This window comes from Carcharodon carcharias, chromosome 17, assembly GCF_017639515.1.
Source record: "Carcharodon carcharias isolate sCarCar2 chromosome 17, sCarCar2.pri, whole genome shotgun sequence".
NCBI classification, from domain to species: domain Eukaryota; kingdom Metazoa; phylum Chordata; class Chondrichthyes; order Lamniformes; family Lamnidae; genus Carcharodon; species Carcharodon carcharias.
In genome coordinates this window covers 32,714,484-32,734,668 of record NC_054483.1, presented here as the reverse complement: position 1 = coordinate 32,734,668, position 20,185 = coordinate 32,714,484, and the positions used below count along the sequence as shown (strand labels likewise).

At 50.9% G+C, this 20,185-nt stretch overlaps 1 protein-coding gene and 1 long non-coding RNA gene across 2 annotated transcripts in view; one reads left to right on the top strand and one right to left on the bottom strand.

Annotated features, from left to right (window-relative positions):
• The window catches only part of LOC121289626 (coxsackievirus and adenovirus receptor homolog), an 823,703-nt gene that overhangs the window by 350,929 nt on the left and 452,589 nt on the right, over nt 1–20,185 (bottom strand). The window lies entirely within an intron of this gene.
• On the top strand, nt 726–3,138 carry LOC121290100. Its single transcript, XR_005945702.1, has 3 exons — nt 726–822; nt 1,341–1,467; nt 2,983–3,138. It is a non-coding gene; the product is annotated as an uncharacterized LOC121290100 (long non-coding RNA).

Here is a 20,185-nt window from a genome sequence, read left to right as displayed (position 1 = left end):
GGGAGGGAGGGACAGGCAGGGAAGTGGAGTCGAGGCCACAATCAGATCAGCCACCATCTTATCCAATGGGGTTGGGGGGGTGGAACAGGCTCGAGGGGCCGAATGGCCAACTCCCGCCCCTAATTCTTGTGTCAGGGAGGGCGGCGCGTGTGGAGGGTGGGATTCCTCTGGAGTTCCCGGCCCAGCAACCTCCCTCCGGCCAGGTCGGATTACCCCGCACCCCCTCTCTCCACTCCCCTCCCTCCCTCCTTCTCTCTCTCTCTCTCTATCCTGCACCCCCCCGGGATCTCGCGCACCCTCCACCAAATAATAACTGGGGGGGGGGCGGGGCCGCCAAAAAATGTCCCCACCCCCAACACCACCTGACCTAGTGACGTCACAGGCAGGTAATTCCTCTCCCCGCCCCCCCCAACAAAACCGCCCACTAGCCGACGGGTCCCACCCTCAACCCTTGAACCAATCATCACACAGCTGCTCCCCACATCTCTCCCCTGATTGGCTGGATCGGCTTGTGACCTGAAAATGGGAAGAGGGCGGGGCGCGGCGCCGCTGGCCTTTATTAAGGAAGCGGGTGGCTGCTTATTTCTGGTCGCCCTTGTTGTGGTTGGAGCAGGTGTTGGTGATGCAGGGAGAGCGAAGGAGGCGGGAGAGCGAAGGAGAGAGGGGTCAGGGGTGGGGTGGGGAGGGGAGAAGGAGAAGAGGCGCAAACCCCGCCCGGCGGCCCGCGGTCAGTCCGCCGCGACCCCCAGGAGCCGCCGCCCGGGGTCCGGAGGGGGATCGAGTTCCAGGTGCGGCCACTCGGCGCCCGGGCCCGAGGAGCAGGTAAAGCGGCGGAGAATGGGCGGCGGGTCTGGTCTCGGGGGTTTGTTTCTCTGGGTCACTGGTCCCTGCCCCAACCCTCCCGTCCCCACCCGTTCACCTGTCCTCAGGGCTGCGAGAGGTGGGGGGAGGGGGGGGAGGAGGGAAGCTGGGCAGCGACTGGGGAAGCGGATACACCTGGGAAGGTGCAAGTGGGATTAGTTTGGGATTGATATAGGGAGATGGGGAGAGAGTGGGACAGTGGGATTAGTTTTGGTTTGATACAGGTCTATGTGGAGAGAGCGGGGCAGTGAGATTAGTTTGGGTTTGGGATAGATATGGGGGGGGGGAAAGAGTGTAGCAGGAGTATTAGATTTGGGATTGCTCTGTCAAAGGCTTGCCCAGGGTTGATGGGCGCATTAGTGTGCTCCTGAATGGGGGGGGTTAGTCCTGGTAACCTAGTGAGGGTGGGGGTTACTGAGGGTTGTGGAGATTGGACGCTGTGAAGCAGAGATCGAACTGGTGTGTGTGTGTCTCAACAGGACAAGTCGCAAGGCCCGGGAACATCACTTCAGGAGCACCCGTGTGTGATGGTGATGCCTTTGAACGTCATGGGATGATGGTTGGATTCTCTTCTGTTGGAGACGGTCATTGCCCGACACTTGTGTGGTGAGAGTGCAGGGCTTTGGGGAAAAGCCTGGGGAGAATGGGCTCCGGGTGTGTTGCATGTTCGGAAAACCATCCTGCGATGCGGAGATCGAGGCCATTCAGCCCACTCTGGCTGCGCCGGCTCGTTGAAGCGGCTGGTCTGACATTGCCTCCTGCAGCCCTCGGACCCCCGCCTCCCTCAGACGCTAGTGTGCCTACGCACACAGGTGGCGACTTTCCGCCTTCAAGCCCTGCAGCGATACCTTTACGTTGAGCCTCCTCCGAGATGGTGTGCCCTGGTGACGTATTTCTTCCATCAGGTGCACGGCCTGAATTATGATGTGCAGCTCCTGTTTATAGAGCAGAGGGGCCTCGGTGGCTCCTTGCAGGCGTTGCCCGTCTTTTACCAGGAGCTGATCAAAGTCTGGAACGTGGTTGCCTCATGATGCAGCTCTCCCCTGTCAGGAGTAACGGCTATCGTCAGAGAGCCGTTGCTCAGGAATCCGCCCCTCCGCCCTTTTCAATAGCTGGCAGAGAGGAGGGCTGTGGCTGCTGGGTGACCAGGATTGGGGACGTGCTGGGTGGTGGAGGACTGGGCTGGATGCTCCCACAGGAGTTGGCGCATTACGCATCTGTGAGTGTCCAGCTCGCAGCTGATGCCATCCATGACCTAAGGACGGTTGTGCTCGGGCCCGATGTTACTTTAGGTCTTGAGGTGGCCCAGGTGCGCGGTGGTCTTCCTGCTGAACGTCCCCCTGTTGGGACAGAATTCCATGTTGGCCCCAAGCTCCAAACCCTCCTTCAGGTGCTGGTGCCCTGCAGTATGAGCTGCCTTGGGGACATGCCCTCTGTGCCATTTGGCACCGCGCGGAGGAGCTTTCTGTACGGACTGCTGCTGCACGCCTTCCATTTTCTCGCCCTTGTCCGCCGCCCGGACACGCCCTGGCGTGCCTTGTTGCCGTCCGGCGGCGGAGGCCCCCGATGGGAGGCCCTCTACAGAGGTGTCCTCCCACTTTCTATCGGGGACCTGGGTTGGAGGGTGTTGCATGCAGCATCCCCTATAATCGTAGGATGCATAGGTTCACGGCCTCCCAGGACTCCTGCCCTTTTTGTGGAGTTTGTGGACCATGCTTATATAGGGTGTGGTAGGCTGCACTCCCTTTTTAGCTACCTGAAAAACCTGTTATTAATGTTTTGTTTGCACTTCAGCCCCACGCTCCTGATCTATGGGCACCCGGTGCGGACGGGGGTCGGGAAGGAGGAGGACCTGCTCCTGGGCCTGGCCAAGTTGGCCATTAACAGGTCCAGACAGTGGGCGATCGATGGGGGAATCCTGCCCGATTGTTTGTCCCTCTTCTGTGGCTATGTTCGCGGCCAGGTGTCCTTGGAGAGGGAGCACGCGGTGTCTGCTGGCACTCTCGAGGCCTCCCGTGCTCGGTGGGCACCGCGGGGACTGGGGTGCTTTATCGACCCCCTTAATCACATTCTGGTTTAATGTTTGTAAGTTTCCTTTAAACTTTGTTCTTGGTTTTACAGCTGACCTGAATTAGGGGCTGTGCCTGATTTATCCGAATTTTTTTAATTGTTTTAACTCAAAAGAGTTACACTCAACTCTCGACAAGTGTAGGCTGCTCTCCAAACTCAAGCGGCTGAACTGAGGCACCTGCGTGTGGCAGAGAGAGAGAGAGAGAGAGAGAGAGAGAGAGAGAGAGAGAGAGAGAGATATATATATATATATATGCAGGGTTAACACGGCGGCAGGGGGAAAACCCCTGCCCCACTCACCCCATTTTAGATTCGCCCACAAGAGGAAACAGCCTCTCCACATCCACCTTGGCAAGACCCCTCAGGATCTGGAAGGATGACACCATCTGTGACTGCATCAAAGAACTCTAATAAACTGGTTAAACATGATTTCTATTTCACAAAACCATGAGGACTCTGCGTGATTGCCTGGAATTTTTCCAAGTGCCCTGTAATAACATCCTTAGTAAAGCTTCTGAACATGGCAAATGTTATGCTAACTGATCTGTTGTTTCCTGCTTTGTCTCTGTTCCTTTGAATAAGGGAGTTCCATTGACCATTTTAACATCTAATGGCACCTTCCCCAAATCTAAGGGAATTTTGGAAAATTAAAACCAACGTGTCAACTATCACACCACCACTTTTTTTAAGACACTGCGGAAGGTTCGCTGAATGGGGGGAGTGGAGGAGGTGGGGGAGGAGGAGGAGGGAGTGGGGGTTGTCCTGCGGCGAGAAGCTGACCTAAACCGGGCTCGGATTCTCCGAGAGACGACCTGGTCGGGACCTACACGGTTCTGAAGGGTTCGACATGGTGGATGCCCAGAGATCATACCCTGGCTGGCCCCGGGGAATCTAAAACACCCTGGGGGGGGAGGGAGGTGAGGGGCAGAGTTTCGGGATGAGGGGGCCGGACATTTTGGGGACCGAGACGAGGAATTTCTTCACTCGGGTTTGTGAATCTTTGGGATTCTCCACCTTGGGGGGATTACGGATGCTCCATCGTCGAAGACGTTCAAGGCTGGGCCGGACAGATTTCCAGACTCTCTTAGGGGGGGGGGTCGAGGGATATGGGGGGGTGGGGGGGGTCGAGGGATATGGGGAGCTGGTGGGAACATGGAGTCGCTGCTCAACCTCCCCAAGATCGTATTGAATAGCGGAGCAGGCTCGATGGGCCGAATGGCCTGGTGTTCTTGTGAGAGGGACTCATTCCTTTTTAGCTGCTGACCCCGAGATGGACAGTATCCACACACCTCCCTTTTACTTAGGAGGCTCGGTGTTGTGTGTAATGTGGGTCACACTAGGCACCGTGAACCCTCCAATTTGCCAGCCAGGCAGTAAGCACCAGCATCCAGGCTTTGGGCTGATAAGTGACAAGTAACAGTCGCGCCACACAAGTGTCAGGCAATGCCCATCTCCAACAAGAGAGAATCTAACCATCATCCCTTGACATTCAATAGCATTACCAAAGCTGAATCCTCCACTATCAACATCCTGGAGGGTTACCATTGATCAGAAACTGAACTGGACCAGCCATATAAATACTGTGGCTACAAGGGCAGGTCGGAGGCTGGGAATCCTGCAGAGAGTCACTCACCTCCTGACTCCCCAAAGCCTGTCCACCACCTACTCCCCACTTGCCTGGATGATGGCGGCCAATTTACGCACAGCAGGATCCCACCATCGGCGCTGAGGGAACGGCCAGGTCTTTCTGCCTTTCGTGGGGCTGGTCGAGGGATTAGATATGGGTCCTGGGAGGGTGGGAGTAGGTGGATAGGGTTGGGGGTTTGGGGGGGGTGTAGGCAGTGTGGGGGGATTTACCTACCATTTATCGTGTATTTACCTACCATTAATATTATTCTTGAAAAAGCACCACAGCATCTTATGAGGCAAAACATAGCTGTGTGTATCCTATCCCACACAAAGTGCTGCTCAACCCTTTGCCAACCTACGTTGGGTCCCTGTTTCCCAATGCCTCAAATTTAAATCCTTCTATGCCTTTCCTTATCTCTGTAACTTCCTTCGGCCCTCTAACCCTCCCAACTCACACTGTGGATCCCCACTTCCTTTTCCACATCACTGCTGGTCATGTCTTCAGCTGTCTGAGGCCTATGTTCCAGGATACCCACCCTAAACCTCTCCATTTCCTCATGACCACCTCCTCCTTTAAGGACATGCTTAAAACATACCTCTTTACCCAAGCATTTTGGCCCTCCTAATATTTCCTTCTTTAGCTTGTTGTCCATTTTTCCCTGATTACACTTCTGCAAAGGCTCCTTGTGGTATTTTTCTATGTTAATGATGCGAAACAAATGCAGATTTTTTTTTTTTTGTTGCTCAATGACACAGTCCTGTTCTATTTGAGGATATACAAGTTTTCACACAACAGTTTCAGGAAAGCACAATTTGTACATTTGTGGCATTGGCTTCTCTTTTTCATGTTGCTTTAGCTTCTGTATATCGCAAGAAACAAAGCACAAAATCCGAAGTAATTATGTTTACCAATACTTACATTTAAAATGCTTAGACAGTGCTGATGGCAGTGGCCACTTGCCTAAACCATTAAAATAATTGCAGGTTGGTTTAAAAGTGTTGGAAGTCCAACTCCATACACTGAACTCCATACAGTGTCAAACTGAAACAATGGGGAGAGGATAGGCCATCAGGGCAGAACAGGCTGGAGGGTGGGGCAGTGTGCCCCTCGGTTTTCCAACCAGTGTCTATCTGCCCTCCTGGAGGAGGTGGCAGGACGCTGGGATATCCTGATTGCGAGGGACGGGAGGCAAAGCCCTCCCCATTTGACCAAACATGCATGGGAGGAGGAGGCAGAGAGTATTAGCTCCCACGATGCAGTGCGCCGCACATGGCTCCAGTGCCGCAAAAGATTCAACGATTTCCTGTGCTCAGGAAGGGTGAGTACCATGTTGCCTCAAGTCACTTAATACAGCTGTCATCCATCATAGTGCTGAAACTGGGAAGCATGTCAAAGTCAGGGTGCTAACCTGCTGGGAGGGGAGCTTCCAGTTGGCGGGGCACCAATCCATCTGCTGGTCTTTGCGCTCCACATGCTTGTACTTCCTTCCTTAGCAAAGTGACACCTCGTGGTGCCACATGTGAAGGAGGCAGCATTTGGGCAATGGTGGGGGGGGGGTCAGCCCTGGCTTGTTTAGGTGAGTGTGCGGCAGCTGCGGGGTGAAGAGGAACTGGAGTCCTGCAATGTCCCACTCTGGCTGGTTTGGCAGGGATGCGATGGGAATCCAGGTGCAGGCTGGACTCATCAATGCTCTTCCTTTTCAGGAAAAGACTGCGCACAATGCGTCGGAACAAATGCGAACTGGCAGAGGACAGGCCCAGCTGTCATGGATCTGGAGAGGAGCTATGACCCCAGGTCCACCGGTGACGATGAGACTGAGGTGCCGGGGGGAGGTAGGTTTGGCGAGCACTCAGGTCACCATGTGTGTCACAGAAGCCATGGGGCTGCTGAATGCTCCATGACTGAAGTTTGCAACGTGGGTTTACCATTGATTATGGAAAGATGAGCGCATAATGATCCTGGGGAGCGACATGCGAGTTGACATTGTCTGCACTAATTAAATGTCCTTTACTTTCCTCTTAGCATCACCGGAGCAGGAAGCAGAGGAGCCACCTCTCACACCTGAGGGCCCAGAGTAAATCCATTCACCAGCGTCACATCATCTCAGCCAGGCAGGCACCAGCACAGATACTAGCACCTCGTGGGAATTAGATATTCAGCTAGTGTCCCGGGGCACAGCGGCGAGGACACTTCACACTCACTTGAGGTGAGGGCAGAGACAGGGAGTGCCCAGGGAGATTGTTTGGGCACCAAGTATCCCAGCTCAGTGCCCATCCATCTACGGTGAGCAGGGAGGTCCGAAGCAACTTCATGTCGGTGCAGCAGCTGCCTGTGGCCTCTGCGGGCTCCTCTCAGGCCGCTCTGAATGAGGGCAGCAGCCCCTCCGCCCCTCTGCCAGTGACCGTAGCATCCAATGAGGCTGCGACGACTGGGGAGAAGCCAGCTGTGGAACTGGCCGCTCCCTCTCAGGCGGGGACATCAAGTGCTCTGCGGACCAGAGGACATCTTCCAAGGTCATCGAGGCCAACAGGACAGCAGAGTGAGCAGCTGTCTCTGATGCCAGTGCCAGTGAGGGGGCAGCACCTAGACATAGCAACCGTAAGCGTCGATTTAAGGCACCTTAGGCACACCACGGGTTTCTCACCGATGCTTTTATGTTGACCCATAGTACTTTGTGGAAGACTTGGTGTGATGTCCAACACCGTTCTTGTTTTGCTTTATCAAGATACATTTGTTCACTCAATAAATTTTGACATGTTGCCAGGCCTCATGGTGATTCCTTACTTCTGCAAGTGGACAGGAAGCCATGATGTTATGAGTAAGTTGTTTGACATTGAGCTTTAGTGACAAGGGCCTTAGTTAATGTTATTATCCAGACTGATTTAGCACTCAGGTATCGAGTGTGGAGCCTGCAGCCCTGGCGTGTGTTGAAGCTCCATCTGTGGTGGGCTAGCTGAAGGTTCTCTGGATTAAAGTCTCCCAGGTGTCCCTGCCTCCCTGCAGTATGCTCGGATCAGCATCTAACCCCCCCAGCGTTCTCCTGTGCATGCTCATCCTCGGACTCACTGCTGGACTCATCATGTGCTTCTGGACCAACTGCGTCCAGGTCTCCCTCATCCACTGTGTCGCCCCTTTCCAGCGCCAGATTGTGGAGAGTACAGCATGCAACCATTATCAGCGACACATGATCTGGGAGCTACTGGAGTGCACCCTCTGAAAGGTCCAGGCATCGGAAGCGTAGCTTGAGAAGACTGATGGTTCTCTCCACCACAGCCCTTGTGGTGCCCTGGCTCCTATTGTAGCGCTGCTCAACCTCTGTTCTTGGATGGCAGAGAGGTGTCATGAGCCACCTTCTGAGGGGAAAGCCCTTGTCACCCAGCAGCCATCCATCCAGCCGAGCTGGAGCACTGAAGAGCCCCGGCACCTGGGAGTGTCTGAGGATGTAGGTGTCGTGGGAGCTGCCTGGGTACCTTGCACAGACTTGTAGAATCCGCATCCTGTGGTCACACACTATCTGCACGTTCATGGAGTGGAAGCCCTTCCTGTTGACAAAGGCACTGGGCTCACCCGCTGGCGCCTTGATGGCCACATGTGCACAGTCTATAGCACCCTGGACACGGGGGAAGCCAGCAATGGCCGCAAAGCCTCTGGCTCACTGTGTCTGGCTGGTATTGTCCCAGCGGTAATGGATGAAGGTCATTGTGCGCCTGAACAGAGCGTCTCTAACCTCTTGACACAAGTGTGGACAGCTGATTGGGAGACTCCACAGAAAGAGCCGGAGGCGTAGAAGTTGAGGGCACAGCTGTGACCTTCAGAGCCACTGACATGGGGTGCCCACCCACGCAGTTTGCGGAGATCTCAGTGCCTATCATCCAACAAATGAAAGTGACTGTCTCCCTTGAGAGACGGAGCCTCCTTCAGCACTGGATCTCAGACATATTGAGGTAGCTGCTTCGCCACCTGTATACCCTGGCAGCAGGATATTGGGGTCTTCTGCAGTCCCTTCCGCCTTGCACTTCCCTATTGGCCCTGCGCCCCTTGTGCCTGCACCTCTCCTCCCAAAGGTGGCTCCCCTGGAGGCTGAATGTGGACTCCTGGCCTCCTCCCCACTCTGACTCTCCCTTCCACCTCAGAGGGGGTGCCTCCAGTGGAGAGCACAACTCCCATTCCCAGGCTAAGGGAAAGCTTCCTGAAAGCTGTAGGCCCCAGGAATGATTTCTACTGTAGAGTCCTGACCAAGGCTTTTGCTCCTGTCCAAGTAGCTGGTCTGAGTTTTGAAGTCTTCCTGCTCACACAGGCAATAAAAATTACTTTCACACTTAAACACCTGAAAGATCACATTGGCGACCCCACTCACCCCTCTTATCCTGCCCGTGGATGAGGTTTATACAAATGTCTCCTACTCGCCTGCCCGTTGGGCCTATGTGACGTCCTGAAGATCACACAGGCTGCGAAATATTGAATTCAATTGCTGCCTTCAGGACCTTAGCTGGCCTGTCAATTGATGGCGGGTGCACATCCTAACTTATAGCACGCCCGCCTTCCCAAATATCGCCGGGACGCTCGCCTGACATCACCGCATGTCATTCTCCTAAGGGGAAAATTCTGCCCCATGTGGTACCTTCTGCTCCTGAGAGTCTCCTATTGCTTTGTTCTAAGATGAGGTCAGTGCCTGACTCTGGATTGAGGCCAGAATTTCCCAGCACCGTTACCTTCAGGCGCCATGACAGGCGGGGTGGGCCAATTCGACGTGAGGGGTAGAAATGGGTTTCCTGGTGGTATGAAATCACAGCGGCGGATCCCGGACCTGCTGGACGTCAGCATGAACCTGATTTACATCCCTATTATAGGATGTAAAGTAAGGCCCGAGCGGAATCGTTCCCTCAGGCCCAATTTTCCATTATGCCGGCGGGAAAATACTTGACTCAGAACAGGTCTGGACAAGTGTGAGGTGCAGAAGTCGGGAGTTACCATTGGGGCGTTGTTTAGATGGCGGACATCCGAAGAGATGATGCTGGAGCCCTGCAGTTGTCAGACTCTGGAGGAAGACCTGCATTGCATGCTGGGTGGATTCTCATGGACATGGCTCCGCCATGAAGCAGCTCAAGGAAGGTGGGAGGTCTGTGTTGATGCTTTGGATCTTCTTCGGAACATCACAGTCTTGGCCATGGGCTGCCACAGATGATCGGTGAGGGGGAGGGGTGAGAGGGAGGTCTAGCTGTCTTGCTGGATAACCAGGCAGGCAGTGGGGGTGGGGGGACTGGTTGGGAGAGGAAGCTCAGACTGGGAGAGGAAGGTGAACTGGGCAGGGGGGGAGCGGGGGGCATGAAGTTGGGAGGGTACGGGGATGAAGGAATCAGGGTGGTGAAGTTGGGAATGGGGGAGATGAAGGTGTCAGGGAGATGAAGTTGGGAGGATGGAGTAGGGAGTACAGGTGCAGAGGCTGTAACAGGGGAGAATGCAGCAAGTGGAGAGGGAGGTGTAAGTGGGGAGGAAGGTGAAAGTTCGGAGGGCGGGAGAAATTCAGAGAGCGGAAGGAATTTGGAGTGGGGAAGGGGTTCGGTGGGGAGAAGCTGTCTGAGAGGAGGAGGGAATTCGGAGGGTGGAAGGTGTCTGGGCCTAGCATGGAGTTCAGAAGGGGGGAGATGTCTGGGGAGATGAAAGTGTCTGGGGGAGGAGGGAGTAAGGATAGAGGAGGGAGCAGGGGTGGAGGAGGAAGTAAGGGGGGGACGTCCAGGTGAACATGCAAGAGGGGGGTCTGCGGAATAAATGGCTGCCTACTGAGGAGCTAACTGAGGGTGAGCATGGTAGGAGGGAATGGTGAGTATGAGAGGGGGCAGAGGGAGCCTGTAGGATGGGAGGGTGAGGGTGTGTCGGTAGTAGTAGAAGGGACAGCGAGGGTGGTTGGTGGTGACTCGGAGGCAGACATGGACCCTGGGGGTGGAAAGGAGGAAGCCAGGGATGTCAATGTGGAGGGGGGTGAGATTCTCAGGAAGGTAAGGAACAGGCACGTTCACCTGGACATCCCGGAAAGACAAGGGTTCGGCTTGGTGGGTGACAGTGGGGGTGTGGAAGGTGATGCTGGGGGGTTGACAGTATGGGCTTGGGTGACTGGGGGAGGGGAAAGGATGAGGGAGCTGATGACAAACTTGACAACTACGGTTTTGCAGAAATTGAAAGTGAAAGTGTGAAATTTCCTCTCGTTGGACAGGCACAGGTGCTGCATGGGAGTGTAGTCAGTGGGTGAGCAGAGATGCAGGTCAGATCAGATGGACAACTGAAAGAGAAGCCCAGCAGGCAGCATTGAAAATGCCTGGGACAGTGAAATGAGTGTGATGAATGAAGGCTCTGCATGCGGAGTGCTTGTATGAGTCCCTGAAAGGCCGTGCCACACACACACACACGCACACACACACCCGCACACACACACACACGCACACACGTCTCCCTCCAGAATCACTCGTGGTCCGTCTGCGTAGAGTTGAACTGCTAGGGGGGGGAGGGGCACAGGGGGAGGGCTCGCAATGCCCATCAATGCAGCTGAAAGACGACATTACAGGTTATTCAGTGAAAGGGAATAAATTTTCAAATTAATAAGTGACAAAAAGTGTTCACTCGTGCAACCACCTGTGATCAAAATTTTTTAACTTCTCCAGGCCTCCTACTTCTTCTAGGTGCTGCCCTGACAGACACAGCAGTGGTAGGGACAGCCTGTGCAATGGTTGGCCCCGTTGCCTCTGATGACTTCAGCATGGATCCTCTGGAGAACTGAGGCCTTTAGGGCCCCAGCTTGCTTTGCCTGTCCTCCTGTGGGCCAGCTGCTCCCTCTGTGGTGACAGAAAACGAGTTTGTGGGAGTCACAGGCAAAAGGGACTCAGGCGGAGCTGACAGCCTCTGAGATTTCTGAGTGTATGACCCATGGGTGTCCAGCTGCTTCTCCTCCTCCCTTCGGGTGCCCAAAGCCTGACTCCTTGAGGGGAAGGAGCACCTGGAGGGATGCCGTGATGCCTCGCTTCCCCTCGCATTGCCACTGTAGGAACTCAACCATGGCACTCAATCCACATTGCGATGGAGTGCAGGTCTGTGCGCATCTCCGCGTTCTGTTGGACCAGGGTCTCCATGGCATCTGCCATCCTTCCCATGGAGACCTCCATACACGCATATGTGGGCACCATCAGAGAGCAGGTGGACACACTCCTCCAACTCGCGTGCCACTGTTTTGAAGGTTTCCAACAGCTCTACGTGATGTTCCATCACTTTCTGCTGACTCTGCATGATGAGTTGGAAGGCCAAATCCAGGTGTTCATCATCTGTCTCGGACCTCACAGATGCCTCTTCCCCAGCTGAACCTGCCTCCTCCTGCTGTGGACACATGCCCATGCGGTGACCACCAGATTATGAACATGAGCCTGCTCTAGATCTTGGTCCCACCAAGGTGTGTGTCTCTGTGCTGGTGGAGGGTGTGGGTAAACGCTGTGATGGGACTTCCAGGCTGCTTATGTCCAGCTCTTCACTAGAGGAAGTGTCCTTTTGACTGGAGATGAGGACCTGGAAGGAGCTGAGGGACTGGCTGGCTGAGGGAGTGGGTTGCTAGGCACAGCTCCCTGAGAACCAAAGTAGAGATAATTTGTGCATGCAGCAGAGTCAAAAGCAGGAGAGAGAGCACTCACAGTTGCTTTGTGAGAGGGATGATGTGGTGTAGGATCCTGATGTGGGTATTCGCCACTGACCTCACCATCACCACAGACAGGGTCCATGTCCTCACCAGTCAGTTCGATGCCACACTCCTCAAAGTAAGTGGGGGGGGGCCTAATGTCGGCCACCCCACACCCCGATCTGGGACCTTTGCCTGCTGTTGTTAGCCTACTTGTCCTGCATGAAAACAGATGGAGAGAATGTGAGCAAGATGCATGGCACTGCGTGGAATGTTTGCGTGGTGAGTGGAGCCATGTATGTGAGCTTGAGAGGATATGAGTCTGATGGAGCTGTGAGAGTGTGAGAGGGTCAGTGCTGTTGTTCTTTGACGTGTGAGATCCCTGTTGGGTGTGTAATAGGCTTGGGAGTGTGTGAGCTGAGAATGATGAGGTGGTTTACTTACCCTGGTGGAATGGATGAGAACATTAATCCTCTTCCTGCACTGGATGATGACCTCCTCTGTGCTCTGGTGGTGCTGACCGCTGCTACAACCGCCTCTCAGGCTGGATCGGTGACTCTGGTGGACCTCCTGCAGCCTGAGCGGGGCTAGAGGACAGTGGGCGGCCTTCCACTGCATCCAGTAGGCGCTCCAGAGAGGCTTCACTACATTTGGGGGCTGCAGCCTTCTTTGCTTTTGGGGCCATCTGTCACTTGGAGCAATAATGGTCTGTGGGCATGAAGTAGGCTGCGCTCTGGTGTACATTAAATGTGATACCCGGAGCAGGAAGCGCTGAGCTCACGGCATGGCAGACAAACATGAGCTGGTATGCCAGCGATCCAGAGTGTTGCCCGTGAACATGTTGGGAATGGAGCAATGTGCAGTGAAAACACGCCATTGCAGCCGTCAGGTAAAACAACTTTTTTCACATCTGCTCCCACACTTATTGCAAATTTGGGATGATTCCACCCTGAATCTGTACCATAAACACTTCTTCAGCAGCAGGAGAAAGACAATCTGAAAAATCAATTTGAAGACAAATTTCTGGATCTCAGGGTGTGGGTGGGTCGACTATTTCACTTGGCAAGCTATCAATGTGAAAACAATCCCTTTTCAACATTTAGCATTCAGAGGAAATGGCGATTTGGACGTTATAGGTAAATTGCTTTTAAATTATTTAGGGGTTTTATTTTGCTTTTAAGGGGAAAGTAGGTAAATATGGTGAGCAGAGGAAGCAACAGGTCTATCAGGATGACTTCTGAATGTGCTAGCAAAGAGCCAGCACAAATAAAAGACAAATGGCCTCTTCCTGTGCTTGAAACATTTCATGGTTCAACCTAAATTATCTGGGCAGCAAGAGAGAAACTAACTAAACAAGGAAGGTTCTAGCCAAAACAAAGATCTCTGATCAAAGTACTACATCCATCAATGTAAATGTTAGACATTATTCTCTTGCTTTTCAAATGCTACAAGGTGATCCTTCATGGTTAAGGTCATTTTGTAAAACTTAAGACTTGGTTTCTGGGTGTGACTGAGGCAACCTCATCAACTATTGTCAAGGAGGCATGTTCCTTGATCTTCAAATATTATAGCTAGGGTAAATCCCATTCATCGAGCAATGATTATATCCTGTGTCTACATTTGCTCTGGTACATTAGTATACAAAGAAATTATAGACACAAAGGCTTACGATAACCTAGCATGTAAATTTCACCATTTGAAATAATGCTGCCAACATTGCTCTAATTGGATTGCAGAAGTGTCCCAAGTTATTTTTTGCATTTCATTATTTTAAGGACATGTTGTACAATTGTTCAATATAAAAAAGTTTTATTCTGTTATAAGTTAAGAAGTAAACTCAAGATATTTTTAATTGTAATTGATTTATTATAAAAAAAAATCCCTTTTTAAAAGAAATTGAAAAGACTTAATGTTTTTGGTGCTGAAATGATATCCTAAATGGTGCAGATATAATTATTGTCTTCAGGTACATAAATGTGAGGGACAATACAACATAAACAAACAGCAGTTGGAAGAATGACCAGCTAGCCTGCACATGATGAGAAAAGCAAAATACTGTGGATGCTGGAAATCTGAAATAAAAACAGAAAATGCTGGAAAAACCCAGCAGGTCTGGCAGCATCTGTGGATAGCGAGAAACAGAATTAACATTTCGAGTCCAAATGACTGAAACTTCATACAGACTCGAAATGTTAACTCTCTTTATATCTGTACATTATGATAAAAACAAAAACAGAATTACCTGGAAAAACTCAGCAGGTCTGGCAGCGTTGGCGGAGAAGAAAAGAGCTGACTTTTTGAGTCCTCATGACCCTTCAACAGAACTGATTATGATGTTGGTTGAGGGAGGAATGTTGGCCAAGAACATTGAACTCCTTGCTCTTTAACTAATGCCATGGATTCTAACATCAGGACCTCAGGGACAGCCAGATAGGGTTCTGTTTTAGCAACTGATTGAAAGCTAACAGCCTGACAATGCAACAGTCAGACACCGAAGAAGAGTCATATGGACTCAAAGCGTTAACTTTGTTTCTCACTCCACAAATGCTGCCAGACCTGCTGGGTTTTTCCAGCATTTTCTGTTTTTGTTTCAGATTTCCAGCATCCGCAGTATTTTGCTTTAATCTTACTATAGTGAAGTTTGTCTGCTCAAGTTCTAGAATGGGACCTGGATCTAAAATGCATACCTTATTCCTAGGAGAGAGAGTAGGGCAGAAACTCTGCCAGTCCTCTCTAGTATGCTGCTATGAGATGTTTGAGAATAACTCACAGGAGTTTCTTCCCTTAATCTTTCCCCCCTCCCTCCAGGAAGCCACCTAGTTTTATTTGTTGTCTGTTTCTGAGACTGGGAACCAACAATGCGAGGTGACACCACTCTGCCTAGCATTCCAATATACGACTAGGAAACCACCTGTCAAATCAATTATCTAGAAATTTACTCTATGATGTGATGAAAGTATAATAATTTTCATAATATCTTTCTTGTTTATTGTGAAGTAGGTTTATAGGTGTGATTATAGTTGGGTCTGTCTGTGTGATTTAATTACATTTGGAGTCAAGTAGACTGCAAGCTTGAAATCATCATAAGAAGCTAGGTGTAGAAATGTGCTTGACCTGCTAATGAGTAAACATGGATGCTAGCTTAGCATGTAAAGTGTGAAGCAAATTTGCATTTTTAGATAAATGGAGGGATTGTTTGGATTTCAAAGGGATCTTAGTCTGTTTACAACTAGTCAGATAAGCAAGGCTAAGAAGTGTGTTTATTTTTCCAAAGGTTACTGACAATATTGGCAACATGAAAGATTTTATATTATAAGAAAGATACAGTTTCAAAGACACTTGGAACTACAAAATTTACATATTAAAGAGAGAGAAAAATATATAAAGGAGAATGAAAGGCTATGAAGGGAAGGCCATGTCAGATCAAGTCATTAATGGTGGTGGACAATTAAACAACTAACCAGGTGAGGAGGCTCCACAAATATGCCCATCTGCAATGATGGGGGAGCCCAGCACATCAGTGCAAGAAGTCAAGGCTAAATAATCTTATACCAGAAGTTCCAAGTAGATGAACCACCTCAGCCTCCTCCTGAGGACCCCAGTATCACAGATGCCAGTCTTCAGTCAATTCGATTCGATGATGCTCCATCCACAAAAATGGACAAATCCTACTAAGCCAATTACTGCTCTCAATCATCAGCAAAGTGATAGAAAGTGTGCGAAACAGCCTTCAAGAAGCCTCCAGCCATTTGTGCATAAGCCTGCTACGTAAAGTAACTGAAGTTGGAGAAAAGCCATTTGAAACTCTGCTGTCAAGTGGGTACTGTGTTAACTTTTTTTTTTGTGGCAGCTGGTGGAATTAATAAGCTGGTTTTGGTAATAGTGACCATGAAAACATTGTTGTAAAAACCCATCTGGTTCAGAGGTGGCCTTTTGGGAAGGAAATGTACTGTCCTTACCTTTTCTGGCCTAAATGTGGTTCCAGACTCACAGCAATGTGGTTGACTCTTAAATGCCCTCTGAAATCGCCTAGCAAGCCACTCAGTTATATAAAAAACTACCACAAAGCCTACAAAAAGGAATGGAACCATACAGATCAACAGCACTAACCTAACCAGAAATGAGAGTGCAAATTCAGCCCTGTCAACCCTGCAAAATCTTCCTTACTGGAGGGGTAGGTCCTCCTAGCTGAGGGCGAGCACTAAAATTGGGAGACTGTCTCACAGACTAGCCAAGCAACAGCCTGACATAATCATGCTCACAGAAACATTGCAGAGAATGTCCCAGACACCACCATCACCATGGACTGAGCCACCAGAGTGGTGACAGTGGTACACATTCGGGAGGGAGTTCCCCTGGGAGCTCTCAACATCCACTCTGGGCTCCATAAAATCTCATGGTATCAGGTCAAACATGGGCAAGGAAACCAGCTGCTGGTTACCACCAACCACAAACCCCCCACACCCACCTCCTCAACTGATGAATCACGACTCCACTTGGAGGAAGCACTGAGGCCGGCAAGGGCACAGAATATACTCTGGGTGGGGTACTTCAATGTCGATTACCGAGAGTGGCTCGGTAGCACCACTACTGACCAAGCTGACTGAGTCCTAAAGGACATGGTTGTTTGACTGGGTCTGCGGCAGGTGGTGAGGAAACTATCAAGAGGTAAAAACATCCTTGACCTTACCAATCTACCTGTCACAGATGCATCTGTCCATGACAGTATTGGCAGCAGTGATCGCTGTATAGTCCCTGTGGAGATGAAGTCCCATCTTCACATTAAGGAGACCCTCCATTGTGTTGCATGGCACTATCACAATGCTAAATGGGGTAGATTTCGGACAGATGGAGCAACACAAGCCATAAAGCATTGTGGGCCATCAGCAGCAGCAGAACAACCACAATCTGTAAACTCATGACCCAGTATATGCCCGACTCTACCATTACCATCAAGCTGGGTGAACAATCCTGGTTTAATGAAGAGTGCAGGATGACATGCCAGAAGCAACACACCTAAAAATGAGGTGTCAACCATGTGAAGCTACAAAACAGTACTACTTGCATGCCAAACAGTGAAAGCAGCATGCAATAGATAGAGCTAGGCAATCCCACAACCAACTGATCAAATCTAAGCTCTGTAGTCCTGCATACCCTCAATTACTGACACTCCAATAATGCAGTACACCCTCAGTTACTAACACTCCAATATTGCAGCACACCCTCAATTACTGACACTCCAAAAGGGCAGCACAGACTCAATTACGGACCCTCCAATAGTGCAGCACACCCTCAGTTACTGACATACCAATAGTGCAGCACACCCTCAATTACTGACACTCCAAAAGAGCAGCACAACCTCAATTACTAACAATCCATTATGCAGCACATCCTCAATTACAGACACTCCAACAGTGCAGCACATCCTCAATTTCTGAGCATTCAATAGTGCAGCACACTATCAAATACTGACTCTCCGACCTTGCCGCACAACTTCAATTACTGACCGTCCAATAGTGCAGCACACCCTCAATTACTGACACTCCAATAGTGCAGCACACCCTCAATTACTGACACACCAATAGTGCATCACACCCTCAAATACTGAAACTCCATTAGTGCAGCACACCCTCAATTACTGACACTCCAACAGTAGAGCACACCCTCTAATACTGACATTCCAATAGTGCAGTACACCCTCAATTACTGACGCTCCAAAAGTGCGGCATACCCTCAATTACTGAGCCTCCAATAATGCAGCTAGCCCTCAATTACTGACACACCAATAGTGCATCACACCCTCAAATACTGAAACTCCATTAGTGCAGCACACCCTCAATTACTGACACTCCAACAGTAGAGCACACCCTCTAATACTGACATTCCAATAGTGCAGTACACCCTCAATTACTGACGCTCCAAAAGTGCGGCATACCCTCAATTACTGAGCCTCCAATAATGCAGCTAGCCCTCAATTACTGAAACACCAATAGTGCGGCACACCCTCAATTACTGACATTCCAGTAGTGCAGCACACCCACAATTACTGACCCTCCAATAATGCGGCACACCTTCAAATACTGAACCTCCAATAAAGCAGCTGACCCTCCAATTGTGCAGCACACCTTCAATTACTGACATTCCGACAGTGCAGCACACCCTCAATTACTGACCTTAGAATAGTACAGCACACCCTCAATTACTGACACTCCAATAATAAAGCACGCCCTCAATTACTTATACTCCAATAGTGGTTACAGAGATAAGGAAGTTTGTAGGAGCTGGAGGAGGTTACAGAGGTAGGGAGGGTTGTAGGGGCTGGAGGAGGTTACAGAGAAAGGGAGGTTTGTAGGGGCTGGAGCAGGTTACTGAGATAGGGAGGGTTTTAGGGGCTGGAAGAGGTTACAGAGATATGGATGGTTGTAAGGGGCTAGAAGAGGTTACAGAGATAAGGACGGTTGTAGGGGCTGGAGGAGGTTACAGAGATAGGGAGGGTTGTCTGGGCTGGAGGAGATTACAGAGACAGGGAGGTTTGAAGGGGCTGGAGAAGGTTACAGAGATAGGGACGGTTGTAGGGCCTGGACAAGGTTACAGAGATAGGGAAGTTTGTAGGGTGCTAGAGGAGGTTACAGAGTTAGGGAGCATTGTAGGGGCTGGAGGAGGTTACAGAGATATTGAGTGGTCTAGGAGCTGGAGGAGTTTACAGAGATATTGAGTGGTACAGGAGCTAGAGGAGTTTACAGAGATAAAGAGGGTTGTAGAGGCTGGAGGAGGTTACAGAGATGGGGGGGTGTAGGGGCTGGAGGAGGTTACAGTGATAGAGAGGGTTGTAGAAGCTGAAGCTTGCTGTAGAGATAGGGAGGGTTGTAGGGACTGGAAGAGGTTACAGAGTTAGGGAGGGGTGTAGGGGCTGGAGGAGGTTACAGAGATGGAGGCGTGTAGGGAATGGAGGAGGTTACAGAGATAAGGGGGTGTGGGGACTGGAGCAGGTTACAGAGATGGGGAGGGGTGCAGGAGCTGGGGAGTTTACAGAGAAAAGGGGGTGTAGGGGCTGGAGGAGGTTACGGAGATAGGGGGGTGTAGGGACTGGAGCTGGTTACAGAGATAGGTAGGGGTGTAGGAGCTGTTGGAGGTTACAGAGATGACTTGGTATGGGGCTGGAGGAGGTTACAGAGATAAGGAGGGTTGTAGGGATTGGAGGAGGTTACAGAGATAGGGGGTGTAGGGACTGGTGGAGGTTACAGAGATAGTGGGGGGTGTAGGGGCTGGAGGAGGTTACAGAGATAGTGAGGTGTGTAGGGGCTGGAGGAGGTTACAGGATAGTGGGGGGTGTAGGGGCTGGAGGAGGTTACAGAGATAGTGAGGTGTGTAGGGGCTGGAGGATGTTACAGAGATAAGGAGGGTTGTAGGGGCTGGTGGAGGTTACCGAGATAGTGAGGGGTGTAGGGGCTGGAAGAGTTTACAGAGATAGGGAGGGTTGTCGGTGTTTGAACGGTCTCAGTTGCTACTCTGTTTCGTCTTGATTATAATTCAGCCTCTTTGCAGTTTTATCTCTCCCGTTGTTTGAGTTTGGGATTGTGTATCTGTAAGATTTGTTGGAAATGTCTCTCTCTTCACACCCACTTTCGGAGGGGGCTCCTTGTTTGCTTTAGTCACCCTCTCTCTGGAGGCTGGACTCACATTTTAAAGCAGGTTCCTGTCCAATTTTTAAACAAATGAAAAATAAGGAAACATTTTTGTGACAATATCAATTTGATGTTTGGTTCACATGTTTCTCAACAATTATTTACACAACAGAACAGTTGATGCAGAAGAAGAAAGATTGACCCAAACACAGAGATTCCCACAGCCCAACATCCCCACAGGGTCAACAAACCCCCAACACAACCCTCACCCCTCCTCACCCCGCAACCCGACCCTCACCCCCAACCCAACCCTCACCCACCCTCACCCCCCAACCCGACCATCAC